The 15,055-nt window shown below is 39.0% G+C and overlaps 1 long non-coding RNA gene across 1 annotated transcript in view; it reads left to right on the forward strand.

Annotated features, from left to right (window-relative positions):
- The first annotated feature begins 9,435 nt into the window (after positions 1-9,435).
- LOC120401795 overlaps positions 9,436-15,055 on the forward strand; it is a 53,510-nt gene continuing 47,890 nt past the window's right edge. Inside the window, exons 1-2 of the long non-coding RNA XR_005596739.1 lie at positions 9,436-9,604; positions 10,179-10,237. This is a non-coding gene — a long non-coding RNA (uncharacterized LOC120401795). The remainder of the gene's footprint in view (positions 9,605-10,178; positions 10,238-15,055) is intronic.

Genomic DNA, 15,055 nt, shown 5'->3' on the forward strand with positions numbered 1-15,055 from the left:
GGACTGTCTGTGACTCCCTGGTAAGACAGTTGCTGTGATCCAGGAGTTCACATTTGTTACTGGGTTGGTAAAATCTAATTATAGAACATACCACCAGTTTGGAGTGTCTGCCCTGTTTTTGACAATCTGCCCTGAGGTTGGCAGTTATGGTCATAAACTACGCCAGACAGCATGACAGGTACTATGCTTGCCCTTTTCCAGTCCTCTGGGATTTTATCCATCCTCCATAAGTTCTCAAAGATAGTTGCTAATTACGAGACTGCTTCAGATAGTTCCTTGGATGAATTTCATTAAGTCCTTCCAACTTGAATACATCTAACTTGTCTAAATAGTCATTAACCTGTTCTATCCCTGTTTTGGTCTGTGCTCCTTCCCCCTTGTTGTTAATATTAATTGTGTTGAATATCTTATCATTGACCTTTTTAGTGAAGACTGGAGCAAAATAGGTGTTAACTCATGACATCAAGAAGGCAGAGGTGTTTATGAGCTCCCCTTCCCCACTAAGTAGTGGATTTGCACCTTTTTCTTCATCCTCCTCATACTCCTAAGATATTTAAAGAACCTCTTTTTATTGTCTTATGTCCCCTGCTAGGTGTAAAACATTTTATGTCTTAACCTTTCTGATTTTACCCCTACCTGCCTGCGCTACTTCTCCTTAGCAATTCATCCATGTTTCCACTTTTTGTAGCTTCCTTGTTGACTTCAGGTGATTAAAGAGCTTCTGATGGAGTGATACTGGTCCCTTATTATTCTTCCTATCTTTCCTTCACATTGGCATAGTTTGCAATTGTGCTTTAATACTGCATCCTATTTTTCTCCCTAAATTTCTCTCTAGCTTCCAAGTGGTGAGCTTTGATGTATTGCAGCCCAGTTGGAGAAAAAGGGGTGTGTGTACTGCATGTGACTTGATGGTATTTTTCTTTTTGAAATATTCTGAACCTAAGTGTCTGTCAAACCTTGATGGGGATGGTCGGGCCTATTGGGTGGAGCTGTAGCAGTTGGGCGTAGTGGTCGGAGCCAGGGTTCAGAGCTGGAATCAGAATTCCAGAGCAGGATTGGAGAGAAACTGGAGCAAGAGTGAGGCTGGGGCAGGATGAGGAATAGGGTGGGAGCAACAGCAGGGCTGGAACAGGGCTAGAGTGAGAGCAGGGCTGGAGCACGCTCAGGCTTGGGGAATCTATTACCACCATCAGGCAGGAAAGTGTTCCAAGCCCTGGAGTGATGTTGAACAGACTGAGATGCTGTTCCTCCTGTGGGACTTATATACCTGCCTGCCCTGGGAGTCACCAGACCAGTTTCTGGCTTGTGGATTGGCTGGAGCCCAAAACAGGAGTGGCTCAGCACCTTACACTAGGCTCTGCACAGAAATGACATTCTGCTGAACTATTCTCAACTTGTCTGTGAACATTGACTTTTTTATTCTTCATCCATTACAATATTTCATCAAAATGGGAGTTGGCAAGTGTGCTGTACTATTTGGTAGAAATAAAGATGTCAAAACTTGTTACGGTCAGTGAGCAAAACAGTGTGGATTTTAGAATTACATAGTTTTAACTATTATGGAATTATTAATTTAAAAATCTATATAGGAATAAAGCATCTGGTGAATGAATAAGAGTAATTTCTCTCACTTGGATAATTTAAATACCTGCTGTCTGTGTCCTAAACCATATTTTCTCATAAAAGCTTTTACAGAGTCTGTCTGAAGGTTGTGAGCATCTAGGATTTATGGACAGTGTAAGGTCTGTCTATACAAGGATCTGAACCTGTGTTTGTAATTGAAAGATACCACCAATGGCTGACTGAAAACAAGGGGAAAAGGTTCATTTGAGGGGAAAAAAACACTTCAGTCTCTTTCTGGTTTAAAGTCCTCTTAGAACAGTGAGAGTCAAATTTTGATTTGGGAAGCAAAGCTAAAAAGATAGAAGAAAATATTTTATTGTTGGTTCTATTAATCCAGCAGATAGTGGAAGGATGTCTCTAATCTCCTATGTCTGTAATAATATCATCATTCTAATTAGTTTATTTCTGTGGCCAAGTGATAAATTGCATTTAGTTTGCTCCTCTGACAGCCTTGCCTGCAGTCAGCCCATTAATCCTCTTCTACCCTGGCTAGTCCAAACCTCTGGCCAACTTTAAAACAACCTCCATCCCTCCCTTATTTTATTTTGTAAAAGATCTGGTAACAAAAATATTTTCTTCTTTCTCCAATATGTGAATTTTCTCTCCAAATTACTCAGAACCCAGGTTGTTATATATATGCCCATGCTGAATAACTGTCATGTTATTTCCATAACTTGTGTCTTTCTTTGCCACTGTCTTTTCAGGGGTATGGTACATCCTCACTTGAACATGGTCTGTGTAGTCCATCATTAAGATTTTAAACTCACTTGTGCATGGAGGTGCCTGACATGGCTGTGGCTGCTAATAAAAATGTAACCCTTAGTGCACTAGGCCTATTTTCCTAGGATCTTGTTTATGGCTTTGTGTGTTGACTGTCAACTGGATATGATGTCATCTAGTACTCTGTTAGGGCCTGCTTCTGCTCCTATTATAAACAATGGGAAAATTATTTTTGTCTTCAGTGGGGCAGGGTCACCTTTTTCTCTCATTATCTGGTGAGGTTGTGTATGAAGTGGGTGAGAGCTTGTTGGAGAACGGAATTTTCATCCTCTAACAATTTCCAACTTTTCAAAATTTGTTTTTGTACCACATAGGGATGAAACGTCAACCTGGAAATATTTCACAGAATGGACATTTAAAAATATATATATATATATTGATTTGGAAACATTGAAATGCTGACAAAGCTGAAATGTTTTGATCAAAATATTCAATATAATCTATAAAATGTAATATATATCAAGCAATTAATAAATAAAAGTTAAAATGAGAGTCCAAAATAAAAAATGGAGTATTTTAATTGAAATTGTTTCAAAACCTTGTCCATCAAATTTCACCTAAATTGATATGTTCCCCTGAAACATTTCAATGAAACTGCATTTTCCAATGGAAAACTGTTTCATCAATTTTTTCAGCTAGTTCTAGAGAGGGTGTCAGCCTACATCTGTGAACAATTCTGTTAGAGACTATAGTTTACACAGTACTTTAAGGATTTAGAGTTCAATTCATTATGGTATTTAGGTGCCTACACCCCAGACTGGGGACCTACGTATGGGTTTAGGTGCTTAAGTCCAAGTCTTAGGTTCCACTGTGATCCACAAACTCCCCCCGAACCCTGTAGACACCCAAAACCAGATGATACTAAACTGCTCAAAATAGTTAAGACCAAAGCAGACTGTGAAGAACTTCAAAAAGATCTCACAAAACTAAGTGATTGTGCAACAAAATGGCAAATGAAATTTAATGTGGATACATGTAAAGTAATGCATGTTGGAAAAAATAACCCCAACTATACATACGATATGATTGGGGCTAATTTAGCTACAACGAATCAGGAAAAAGATCTTGGATTCATCGTGGATAGCTCTCTGAAGACGTCCACGCAGTGTGCAGCGGCAGTCGAAAAAGCAAACAGGATGTTAGGAATCATTAAAAGAGAGATAGAGAATAAGACTGAGAGTATTTTATTGCCCTTATATAAATCCATGGTATGCCCACATCTTGAATACTGCATACAGATGTGGTGGTCTCACCTCAAAAAAGATATATTGGCATTAGAAAAGGTTCAGAGAAGGGCAACTAAAATGATTAGGGGTTTGGAACAGATCCCATATGAGGTGAGATTAAAGAGGCTAGGACTTTTCAGCTTGGAAAAGAGGAGACTAAGGGGGGATATGATAGAGGTATATAAAATCATGAGTGATGTGGAGAAAGTGGACAAGGAAAAGTTATTTACTTATTCCCATAATGCAAGAACTAGGGGCCACCAAATGAAATTAATGGGCAGCAGGTTTAAAACAAATAAAAGGAAGTTCTTCTTCACACAGCGCACAGTCAACTTGTGGAACTCCTTACCTGAGGAGGTTGTGAAGGCTAGGACTATAACAACGTTTAAAAGATAACTGGATAAATTCATGGAGGTTAAGTCCGTTACTGGGATGGATAAGGAATGGTGTCCCTAGCTTCTGTTTGTCAGAGGGTGGAGATGGATGGTAGGAGAGAGATCACTTGATTATTACCTGTTAGGTTCACTCCCTCTCAGGCATCTGGCATTGGCCACTATCAGTAGACAGGATACTGGGCTAGATGGACCTTTGGTCTGACCCAGTACGGTCATTCTTAATCATAGAATATCAGGGTTGGAAGGGACCTCAGGAGGTCATCTAGTCCAACCCCCTGCTCAAAGCAGGACCAATCCCCAACTATCTTTTTTTGCCCCAGATCCCTAAATGGCCTCCTCAAGGACTGAGCTCACAACCCTGGGTTTAGCAGGCCAATGCTCAAACCACTGAGCTATCTCTCCCTATGTTCTTATGGTCTTAAAATTGGCACCTACATTTTCAGGGTAGAAGTTCCTGACAAATGTAAGGTGTTACCCTTATGGAAGGAAAACCAAATGGACAAATACAGAATGTGATAACTGACTAGGCAGCAGCACTTCTGAGAGGGATCGAGGAGATGTTGTGGATCAAAACCTCAACATAAGTCAACAGTACGATGCTGTTGCAAAAAAACCCAAATGCAATTTCAGGTTGCATTAACAGAGCCATAGCATATAATCATGGGAGGTGATAGTACTCCTCTACTCAGACGTGATTAGGCTTCAGCTAGTGTACTATGTCCAGTTTTGGTCACCAATGTATAGAAAGGATGTAGAAAAAGTGGAAAGGATCCAGAGGTGAGAGACAAAGATGATCAAATGGATGGAATGCAAGCCATATGAGCAAAGGCTGAAAGAACTGGGTATGTCCAGTTTGGAAAAGGGGACATTAAAGGGGGACATGCAAGTGATCTTCAAATATTTGAAAGGCTGCACTGAAAAAAGATGGGAGAAAAGTTGTTCTCTCTTGCCACAGAGGGCAGGACAAGAGGCAATGGGTTCAAACTACAGCACAGCAGATTTAGATTACATCTCAGGAAAAAATTCTGAAGAACAGTAGGACAATGGAACAATCTGCCTAGGGAGGTTGTGGAAGCTCCTTCAGTGGAAGCTTTCAAAAGGAGGCTGGATAGCCATCTATCTTGGATGGTTTAGACACAACAAATCCTGCATCTTGGCAGGGAGTTAGACAAGATGACTCTTGCAGTCTTTTCTAACCCTATGATTTCCTAGGAGCCTAAGTTTCTACCTGGGGGCAGGTGCACTGCCGCCTTACTCAAGATGTTTATCTTTCACCTAAGCCCCAGAGCAATCCACAAATCAGGGAAGATACGTATTTGACTGATTATCTTGTGGGGGGGGCCTGATCCAGTAGGCATTCTTAGATGCCATCCAGCAAATTGGGTCCCACTCAGAATCTGGCCAGAGGAACACTTTGCTTTAATTCCATAATACCTTGGTCTAATTTAGGTTGTTGGATTTAGTATGAGGATGGTGGTGGCCTGTGACATACAGGAAGTCAGAATAGATAATATGGTGGTCCCTTCTAGCCTTAAACTCTATGACTCTCAGAGAAAAAGATGGTGGTGATGTGGTGCTCCCTCAGTGTCTCCTGTGGAACATGGTCCACTGTGTATAAATAATTAAGAAGTCATTGGAGGAGGGAGCCTGGGTCTCCCATCTCCCAGGTGAGTGCTTTAACCACCAGACCATAGAATCATTCTCATTTTCACTCTCTGGCCTAATGACACCTTTTAAACATTGAAGCAGGGTTTTCATTTTGGCAGAAAACTGGAAAAAGGAAAAGGTTCTGACAGTATTGCAACATCCCGTTTCAACATTTGGAACATTTATATTTCAATTTTTCATTTTGAAAAGACTTCTTATGTTGATACTTTTTATTGTATATGTTATAAAACAAAATATTTTTAAAAGCTGAAATCAAAACAATATTTTGGTAGGTCTGAAACTGTGAAATTTTCCTTTGTGGAGAATTTTGAAATTTTTTTCTTTTTTTCCAATTTGGAACGAAACCGAATTTCAAAATCTTAAAATCCTTTGTCAAACAGTACTTCTGTTCTCTGCACAGCTATAAACACAAAATGATATTTGAGAAAGATGTGGAAAACAGGGAAGAGCTCCAATCAGCAAGTAAAACTCTAAGCGTGCCCTAATACAAATGCCAAAGATCGAGAATGAGATTTTTAGAGGTAATATTTTTTATTGGACCAACTTCCGTTGGTGAGAGTTTTATTGGACCAATGGAAGTTGGTCCACATAAGATATATTTATCTCACCCACCTGGTCCCGCTAAACTTCCAGTCTGTTAAGAGAGAACATATTTCATGGAAATTTGAAAAAGTTCTAGATAGTTCATAAAACACAATTCTATCTAGAAAGTAATCTCCAAGATATTCCTGTACAATACTGTACATAATCTATACATGCCCTCATATTTTCACTATAATATTGATGGAAAAGTTAATAAATGTGTAACATGATAGCATTTGTTTTTCTACGTTTCAGAAAAAACAGATGAAAAATCTAACTTTCCTATAATTTTGTGTTGTAACTGATTACATTGAAATTTTACAAGCTGTATTTTCATTTAATTTTTCTAAGTGCTGTCTGTGAGATAAAATGTGAGGACATTCACATTTTACATGAAAAGAAAATTAGCTGCTTTTATATGAGAGAGGTTAATTCAATTCTGGACTGTAACAGAGGTTAAATGTAAAGCTTTAATGTTCTGGAGATCATCCCAAAACAATAATTCTCCTGATGAAATAACTCACTTCAATTCCAACCAGACAAAATGGAAGAATTGATGAGATAATGTCTGTAAGCACTGAGAGTTTAACACTTATGAGGCAAATGTTTAATAACTCAACATATTTCAGACACTGAAGTGTGTCTTCAAATTGTGTGTGGGTTTAAATATCTTTCTTAAACACTATATACTTGAAAATATGTCCTCAAATTACTATACCTTGTTGAATTATCATTTCCTGCTAGACCACTTCCAGAATGGTATAGTCTCTAAAAGAAATTTTAGTAGCTGAAATATTGACTGGCTAGAGTATAACTATCTTTTTAGTAGTAATGCTGGCTGAATTAGCAAATATACATTGAAAATTAGCCATTGTTTTGTTCATAAATAATTTGAAACATTCCCGACACTTGTAACATATAGGCTATTCATAAATATTTACAGTATAGTTTGCATGAACAATTTTCAGCCTATGGATTTTTGCTGATCCTTTGAACTATTCACCATTCACTAGTCAGACTATGGGACTGATCATCTGTATCACAGGGTATTCTGCTCCATGACAGGATAGCTGATTTTTTTTTTTAAACAGGAGAATAGTGAATGTCAAATAGCAGGTAATGAATCTTGTTGGTTGTTTCTTATGTATGGACAGATATTTGTATGAAGAACAGCCCTTCTTCAAGCATTTATCTGAACAAATACTTGTGAATAGTTGGGTGAGCAAATATTGAACCTCAAGCGGGTATGAACATGGTTCAACTGAACAGTAGTTTGGAATACAAATGAAGATTTTTTTGGGGAAAAAAAGTAAAATGTCTGTCTCTGGCTGCTGAAGTCCAAACCTGGGACATAGTGTGACTCAGACAATAAGAAAATTATTAGTAGACAAATCTTAAGATGTGGGTTTCATTTTTTTGTATAAACAACATCATGTATATTTCTGTCTAATCTCTTTCTCTAGTAGATGTTTAACATCTCCTTGGTTACTAATGGACTGGAAAATACTTTATCATCCTCATATGATCGAAGCAAATAATCCTGCTTCTTTTCAAACACAGTAACAGAACAGTAACTGGACACTTCTGCCTTTTCTGCGTCATTATTAACAATGTTTCCATCTAGCAATGGGCTTATGCTATTACTAGGATTTCTTTTATTCCTAATGTACTTTAAAAAGTCCTTATTGTCCTTAGTTCTGTCCACCATGGATTTTTCCTGATGTCTTTAGCTTCCCTTATCAATTTTCTGCACTACTTAACTTGGATTTATATTGATTGCTATTTCCCCCTTTTTCCATTTGTCATATTGCATTTTTATTTCTAAATGCTGCCTTCACTTTGCCACTGAACCAGGATTGGCTTTCAGCCAAAATTGTCCTCTTTATTGATCGTGGAATTATGGTTCTTTGGCCATCTAATAAGTTCTTCTTAAAGAATTTACAATTTTCATTCAATTTTTGTGTCTACATTTTTCCCCTGTCAATTTTGCTCATATTTTTCCTCAGCGTTGAGACTATCTTCTGTTTGCTCATATGGAATGCAATCTGGTGATGATCACTAGTCTCTAGGCAACCATCAACTTCCAGTCCAATGATTAATTCATCTTGAAATATCATAATGAGGTCCACCATAGAGTTACCTTCTGTTGGTGCACTGACAATTAGAAAATTATCTATAATTTTTAGAAACTCAAATGATGTTTTAATACTGGATACATAAGACCTCCAGCATATCTCCCAAACTGAAGTTCCTCATAGCAGTTTTTCTTTCCACACATTACACAAGTGTTTAAGGATTAGCTCATCCTAGTCTCTGGTTTGATTCAGTGGTGTGAAACAGACCCCTATTTGTACTGCCTTCTGGGCTTACTAGCACAGTGACCCATATGCATTCCAAAATCTTGTATGTCTGAGTTATCAATAACACTTAATAAGTAATGTCTTTAACAGAGGGAGCCAACCCCCACCTTTGTTACCCACACTATCCTTCCTACCATTCCTACCCACACTATCCTTCCTAAACCAGGTTTTAACAGAGATTTTTTATCATTCTAACCATGTGAATTATCCCATCAGGTTTCAGTAATGCTGATTATATCAAATTTCTACTCATCAATGAGAATTTCCAGCGCTTTTAGCTTGCTACCCACACTCCTAGCATTGGTATATAAGCAACTGAAACATTTCTTTTCTTCATATTTCTTGCCACTTCAGTTCAATTTGTGTCACATGCTGTGTTTGAGTTTGTACAGCATATGCTATTTTAGCACCCTCTCCTTGCATTGCTAGTGGAGTGTCCTCCTGGCTGCTCCAGCTATTCTCCAACCAAGAAGATTAACTCCCCCCCACAAACACCTGTGAGATGTAGGCTGTTCTGTTTGTAGAGCCCACTCTGACACTGAAATATGACCCAGTGTTCCAAAACCTTCGGTTTCACACCAGCCGCACAGCCAACTGTTCACCTCCCATACTTTCTGCTTTATCTCGCTCATGGGACCTGGATGGATTTCCAAGAAGATCACTTGAACTTCTCTTCTTCAGCTCTCTTCCAAGATCCCTGAAGTCTTCTATAATCTGTGTAGCTGTGTGTTATAGGATGACTGGCCCCTTTAAGAGAATGAAATCCAGTGCACCTGACTGATTAACTGCTGCCCAGTTGTGTTTCAGGGAAGGCAGTTTGGCCTTAAAGGGGGAGGCAGCTGCAGGTGGGTGTTAGCAGATGCCTGCCAACACTGCAGAGAGTAACACAGCTACTGCAGGGCCTTGAGTCAGTAGGGGAAAGACACCAGTGGGGGAAAGCCTGTGGAAAAGGCCAAGCTCCAAGCAACAGGTGCTGGAAGAACAGAAAGACAGACCCTCAGGGAGGAAAGTGGAGTGTCAAGTGTGTTTGAACTTTGAAGGGATGACAGACCTTCAAGGAGGAGAGGTTGTCCTCAGCTCTCAAGACTGGGGCAAAATAAATGAATTATAAAGAGAGGACAGGATGGGGCTGAGAGCAGCTGAAACTGGGATAAAGATTTTGTAGGCTTGAGTTCTATTTTGAAAGACTTTGTGCAGGATTTAATTAATTGGACCTCAGAAAGGGCATGTTTTGATGATCTAGACTATGTGGACTTCATAACGGGCCCTGAGTGAAAGGGAAACTGAAGCAGGCCTTAGCAGAGCCACGCTTGCCCAGCTGGCAGTGCTATAGGGCAGGCACCCTTGTTGACATTGTGTCATTGGTTCAAACTGGTATCATTGCCTCTGGAGGCTTGCCAGCCAACATCCTAATCCCACCAAATCTTGCAGTTGATATCCTATTTTTGCTCCCTGGAAACAACACACTATCCTATTGTGTCCTTTGCTGAATTCTCCATCCATTCTTAATATTGAGTCACCAAGGCTATTGTTTGTCTTCGTAGGATGCTTGAAGAACCTCTTTTGGTAGCTGCTCACTTCAGACTGCAAGGAAACCCATCAGGTATGTCCCTTGTAGCTTTCTGAGTCATTCCTCCACAGACAGGTTCCTTGGTAGATGAGCCATTGATTATCCCATAAAGATTTGATATTCCCAGCTGGGTTGAGTGCCTCCTGGTTATCTTTTCCCATCTTGGTCACAAATCCCATCCCAGGGTCCAAGAGGTTTGCTCTCTTTCTGGTAGAGTGTGCCTGAAAATGTGGTACGTGCCTCTGACAGGACCATGCCCTATTTGAACAGAGCAACTAGTCAAGTCTAGTGAAAGGGACTACAGACCTGAAGCCCCACAGTTGGAAAACCAATAAAGGAAGAGTGTTCAGGTGGAAGATGGGAGGGAAGCGTCTCATCTACACTTGGAAAAAGGGGCGAAGATTCAAACGGATACAATTGTTTTCCCAAACATCATGCTCATTTCTAGTCCCTGGGTTACCAATATGAAAAGGCAAAAACCTAGATTTTTTGCACACACTAGAGCCAGTCAAGCAGCTGTCCCTCACATAGCGGATCCCATTGATTTCGTGTGAGTAATGGCTGCCTACAGGAACAAGAATTCTTCAGTAATTCACACCAAACAGGCAATGAATGCCGAAGACCCATACCTGTGATTTAGAGTTTAGTTACCATAGCTTTAAAATGATATATTTGCATATTCTTGGCACATAATTTTCAAATGTCTGTCCAAAAATGTTTAATCTACTACTACTGAAATCAAATGTAAATTATGAGTCTTTTTTTTACAATTCAAATCATTCAAGCAGATTAATACAATTCCTGTTATGTTCAGTATATTTACTCTCCATAAAAGCAAACAAAAATGCCCCTAGGAGAGTCAAAGTTAGATTCCACTGAAGAACTTATAACACTTAATTTTACTACAATTTAAATCTTATTTTCCTGAGTTAACCCGTTCATAGTCTAGAGGAGACTATATTCTGTACCATTTTATTCATGATAGGGCAATGTAAAGGAGGCACAGAGCACACATTTACTGTGGGGTTTCACAATAGGATCTCTCCCAGTCAGGGAATTAATTCCTTGCAGCTTTCACAACCTCTTTTTGTAAAGCTCCTAGAGCTGCTTCTCAAAAAGTAGCTGTCTCCACTCTCAGAAGATACTGTTGACAACTGCAGGAAACACTGTCAGCAACTTGAGACACAAAGTCCCACTTTCCCTCCAGGCATTCCCTTTTGCCATGATTAGGAAGCCAAGTTTTAATCCACAAGAAACTGGATTATTCATGCAGAGATGGTCGCCAAACTCTCTAGAGTGCTGCGTGGTTGTGTGGTCCTGTTGGAAGAAGGAATCTGACCATGCCACTTTATCCAGGTTGGAGAAAAGATTCGTGCACTCTGTCAATGGCATAAGACACAGCAGGAGTGGGTTGAGGATACTCAGGCAGGGGCTTCCTCAGGCAGGGAGGGAATCAGGCCAGCAGGGAGCTGGAAGGACTCAGAGGAAGGCCCCAGGGAAGGGGAGAGGGAAGGCAGGGAACCCCTTCCCCACAGGGCAGAATAAAAAACCAAAAAACCCTCAAAAACCAGCTAAATAAACCCTCACACCCAAACTAAGAACTAGCAAACTCAACCACTTGCCAGCACCAGCTCAGCACTATAGGCCACAGCAGCAGAATGGCAGTAGCTGTGTATGGCTGTATGCAGTGCCCAGGTGGCGTGTAGCAGGTATGTGTAGGCACTGAGTGAGTGCAGGGAGCCCAGGATTAGAGTGGTGGAGAGGGAGGGAGAGAGAGGTGATGAGGCCTGAGGGAGAGAGGCTGAGAGGTGAGGGGATTGAGGCTCGGGGAGAGCAGAAGGGCAGCACAGAGGCTGAGGAGATGCAGAAGGGAGGAGAGAGATGGCAGTCCCAGGGGGGAGGAGGGAGTTGGGTGGAGGGAGGAGACCTTCCCGTGGGGTTGAGGGAGGCCTCAGTGTTGGGAGGGGTTGCCTCCTACCTGAGGTTGGGGGTTGAGAGTGGGGAGGAACTCTGGCATGTGAGGAGCAGTAGTTAGTAGGTATCTGGGGAGGGGAAAGTGAGAGGAGGAGAGATGTGTAGTGTTAGAGATGTGTGATCTCTGCCTGCCTGTAGGCTCTCAGTGTTGTGATGACTGGACTGACTGCGGTGTAGATGCGAGAGGTGGTGGAGGTGCAGGTAGGGGGTAGGTGTACATAGGGTAGATTATGTAGGGGCCAGGGACAGGCTGAATCTCCAGAGTGGGAATAGGGAAGGAAAGATGAGAGAAGAGCAGAGGGTCCAGTAGGAGAGACGCCAAGCATAGCGGGCTAGGGAAGAGGCTCAGAGGGTCATCTAGTCAGGAATGCAGATTTTCCCAAGAGAGCAGAGGAGCAGGAGGGATGGTAGAGATGAGGGGGAGACTGGATGGATGGGACTGGGATGAGATGGGGAGAGGAGAAGATTCAGATTTGGGGGACATGGGAAACCAGGGATAAAAAGGTTAAAGAGCAGAAAAACCCTAAAACAACAAAAAAAAAAGAGTGATGCTGAGAAAAGTTTAAGGGATAAAACAGCAGACTAGGGCAGAGAATACAGGAGAGAATGACAGGAGATACACAGAGAAGAACAATGAGGAGGAATGGGAGCAGAGGAAGAGAGAATGATGAAATGAGAGAAGAGAACATGAAGCAGGCACAAAAGAAAAAGGCACATCAGGAAAAATCATCAAAAAACAAGGAACAGACAACAAAACAATAAGAAATAAAGAATAGACAAATACATAAGAAAGTAGAATAAATAAAGTGCAGGGTAGATAAAAAATGTAATATGATAAAATAGAATAACATAGAAAAGTGGATCAAATATGGAAATCTAATATATAATGGGGGGTGGACAGAATAAGAAGGGGGGGAGAGGACAATTATAAGGGGTATGAAAAGGTATATAAGAAAGAAATGTTAAAGAAAGTGGATTATCAAAAAGACAAAGTAGAAAATAAAAATATATCAAAAAGAAAAATCTATTAAAATAATGATTTTATGATCTAAATTAAATATAAAATTCAAATATATTACCGGATATGTAAAAGGGATAAAATTAGAGCAGCTGAGCTAATTGAGGGAAAGCATGAAATGCAGTAGAAATTTCACCAAGAAAGTGGGGGATAAATTATATCTTATAATAGTATTGTTATCACAGGAAAAAAAAGAAATTAAAATGAAAACAGAATTTGAATAGCTTTAACAAATGCATTCATGGGATTTCTGAATTTTAAACCCACTTGGGCTGAGTGCAGGAGCTTTAAAGGGAGGGGACTATGGAGAGAGTATAGGCTGGAGATAGTGGGTAAATAAACAGGGACAATACAATAATAATGAACAAATCCCCCAAATGCAACACAAATTGTGGTGGGAAGAACATCCCAAAAATAAAACAAAAAGGGGAAACTACAAAAAAAAAAGTTAGTAAAACAAAAAAAAGAAAAAGTACACAGACAAAAGTGAAAAAGGACAAAAGATCCCCCTTTAAAGAAAGTTAAGTGAGGCCCAAACCAAAAAAAGACCCCAAATAAAGAAAAACAAAAAGAGAAAAAAAAGAAAAAAATATAAAAATAAAAAAAAAAATAAAAAAAAAAATAAAAAATTAAAAAAAAAAAAAAAAAGTAAAAAAAAAAAAAAAAAAAAAAAAAATAAGAAAAAAAACAAAAATAATTAAAAAAAAAAGCAAAAGAAGAAAAGAAGAAGAAGAAAGCCAAAAGAAAAAAAAAAAAAAAAAAACAAAAAAGTTAAAGAAAATAAATAAAAAAAAAGGTAACCTACTAAAAAGCAAAAAGGGCCAAAAACAACCAGTAAAACTTTGAAAGATGAAATACAAAAAAAAGATGAAAAGATGAATCATCAGAAGTCAAAATGCTCATGGAGGATGGAAATCAATTCTGAGCCTGAGCTGGCTTTGATGGAGAAACCTGAGCTGACTTTGTTGAGTTGTGAGTAGAGATGAGAGACTGTTTTGAATTAATCAGAAAGTTGACACATTATCAACAATAAGATGTCACAAGATCTACCCAAGAGTTCTGAAAGTCACCCAAAGAACAAGAGTGAAAAGACTAATAAACTGTGAATTGTAACCCTAACCTTACCTTTAAACCCAATAACTGTAAATTACACGAAATAATTTAAAATTAAAAATAGTAAAATCGGAATTAAAAGGTAATCAATTACAGACCAAGTCTAACGCTAACGTGGTGGCAAGGTAAAGACAATAGTAAAGAATAAAATTAAAAGAAAGTAAGAAAAAAAAAAAATATAATAAACAAGTCAAAAACATAAAAACTTGAGCAATAGTCAAATATCTCTATTAAATGATTAATCATTTAAGGCTCTACAAACATAGGACAAGGGGGATGTGGACATAGTGGACAAGGGGGATCTTTGACAAAAGACCTCACCAAGTTTGACAAGGCTCTCACCAAATTAAGCCAAAGAAAATAAAAGAAAAGTTTCTTGGAACAAAGGAAAAAGAGAAAGAAGGGGAGGGGATTAGGAACAAAGAAAGGGGGGAAAAGGGTAAGAATGTAGAATGACTAGTTCAGTTAAGGGGGGGTCCTAGGACCAAGTTCCTATTGGTCAGTCATTCAACAATATTCAGAAAAATTTCAAAAAAAGGTGGGAAAAAGTAAAGGTTGAACTATGAAACTAAACTAAGATAGATATACTACTAAGACAGTTAAGAAAGATCTCACAAAACAACAAAAAAAAAAAACAAAAAACAAAAAAAAATGAAAAACAAAATAAAAAATAATGTAATAAAAATTAAAAAAAAAAATAAAAAAAAACAACAAAAAACAACATATAAAACAATACAACAAACAAA

This window comes from Mauremys reevesii, linkage group 3 (assembly GCF_016161935.1).
Source record: "Mauremys reevesii isolate NIE-2019 linkage group 3, ASM1616193v1, whole genome shotgun sequence".
Lineage (NCBI taxonomy): Eukaryota > Metazoa > Chordata > Testudines > Geoemydidae > Mauremys > Mauremys reevesii.